The sequence below is a fragment of the Pteropus alecto genome, unplaced genomic scaffold (genome assembly GCF_000325575.1).
Source record: "Pteropus alecto unplaced genomic scaffold, ASM32557v1 scaffold38, whole genome shotgun sequence".
NCBI lineage: Eukaryota > Metazoa > Chordata > Mammalia > Chiroptera > Pteropodidae > Pteropus > Pteropus alecto.
Genome location: NW_006442512.1, coordinates 3,728,842 through 3,731,022, shown reverse-complemented (window position 1 = coordinate 3,731,022; position 2,181 = coordinate 3,728,842). Strand labels below are relative to the sequence as shown.

At 35.2% G+C, this 2,181-nt stretch overlaps 1 protein-coding gene across 2 annotated transcripts in view; it reads right to left on the bottom strand.

Moving 5' to 3' along the window:
- The window catches only part of PKM (pyruvate kinase M1/2), a 26,687-nt gene that overhangs the window by 11,939 nt on the left and 12,567 nt on the right, over positions 1–2,181 (bottom strand). The gene's annotated exons all lie outside the window — the stretch shown is intronic.

The following is a 2,181-nucleotide window of genomic DNA, read 5'->3' as shown; positions in this document are numbered from 1 at the left end:
TGAGGTAGAAGTCCTTACTCTAAGTTATAAAAATTTCTTTCTATTACTGACTTGAAATAAAAATAGTACAGACTAGAATACAGAAATAGCTCAAAGGAATGGGTGTTGAATACCGTCAAATGCCTTTTCCTCCGACTGGATGTGAGTACACTACATGAAGTACTTTGAACAGAAATGAGCACATAATAAGTATTTAATAAATGTTACCTATTATTGTCATCATCTTATATTACACAGACTACACGATTTAATCCCAATGCAAACTGTGTGTTCCTAGAATAAAATATACTTGGTCATGGGTCATGACTTGACTGTCAGATTTTATTCATGACTTTTTTTTTTTAATGCTAAGTGACACTGTTCTAGTGTACTAATCTTTAGTACTAACCTGTCTGGTTTTGGTACTGTCCTTGTCTCACCTTAGTATCAGGGTATGTTGGTTTCAAAGAATGTATTGGGAAGATTTCTACTCTTCTCTAAGTGCTAGGAAAGAATAACAAAGGATTTAACTCTTCCTTGATGGAGAGACACTATTTAGCCATCAAAATCATCTGGGCCTGGTGTTCCGAGAGGAGGTATATCTTACAGTCACCTTTTCATTTTCTTAAGCCTGCTAATCTATTAATATTTTCTACTTCTTGGAAAACATTCAATTTCATTTCAATTTATAGGAATTGAGGTCTAAATCTTTTTATGACTTAAACTCTCTTCTGATGTATAAGAAATACTCTCCTTTTCTATTCATAGTCTTTTTTGTGTGTGTGCATCCTTATTCTTGACCAGGCTTTCCAGGAGATTCTGCTTTATAGAATTTTATTTGCCCCCAAAGAACCAACTCTTGGCTTAATTTGTTGGGTTTATTTTCTATTTCATTAAGCTTGCCTTTTAAATCAATTCTTCACCTTCATTCTTTTAATGTTACTTTAGGTTTCTTTCCCTGGTGTTGAGTTAAATATGCATTTATTTTATTCTTTCAGACTCTTGCTTTCTGACAAGCACATTTAAATTTATGTTTTGATTGTTATGTTACACTTTGTTCTCAATTTCTATAAAAAATGTCATAGAATGTGGTCTATAAAATTTCTACTTAATGAAACTTGAAGGTTTTTTGCAGCTTAACATATTTTTGAAACAGCATTTTAAATAAACATGTGTTTTTGGTCTTGCAGACCAACATCATCTGTACATACCAATTAGATTATTAGGCATTATAGTACTCAAATCCTCTCTATTGTTATCTTTTGGTACATTTCTGGGAGGTGTACTGAAGTATCCCACTGTGGCTTTCGTTTTGCTGGATATTACCAAGTAGTAAAGAACTCCATCAATCAAGGCTATCTTTGTGGATGGTTCTAAGTTTAAGTTGGTAAGTCAATATTTCTGGCCAACACGGCATTATGGGATGACACATTCAGTAAAAACACATCTTGCTCATGTGAATGAACTGACAGAAGTAGGGGATAGAGATACTCTGGTAAAGCTGTCAAAAGATCAGATGTAGGCAGTGGATGTTCCTCATCAGACCGACGGAGAGCAAACAATTTCAATGTTCTGCTCATGAGAGTATTTAAAATTGTCAAGAGCTACAAAAGCCTGTCCCAGCTGCTAGTAAACAACCCTGACATGTGGTCAAAATAAAACTTGTTTACATTACATTATATAATATTAGAACAATTTCAGATCAGCTTCTAAAGCGCAGATCCCAGGGACAACCTCATCCTGAGCAAAAACCTCAAAAAAAACCCACAAGAGGGACTTGTTTGTTTTATTTTATTTTTGGGGGGGTGGGGGGTGGGGGGGAGTGACAGTTTATTTTTATTTTTAATTAAATTGGTTAATAAAATTATATAGGTTTCAAGGGTACAATAATTCTATAACACATCATCTGTGTCTAGCATTGTGTCTTCAGCAACCAAAGTCAAGTGTTCTTTTTAAATCCCAATTCTAAAACGGGAATAAGAGTTAAAGCACAGATTATCTCCAAATGCCTCCTGCAGTTTAAAAAAACCAAAATCCCTGAACCAGCAGCCCCCCTCCAACAGGTGCAGCAGATACCATTTGCCCTTGCCATTTCAAAGCTGTGCGGTATTATTTTACTAGATGGAAGAGGCTATAAAGCCTAGTTAAAGGTCAACTTCTTAAAATCTATTTCTGCCTTCCCCTGCACACAGGAGACCCTGG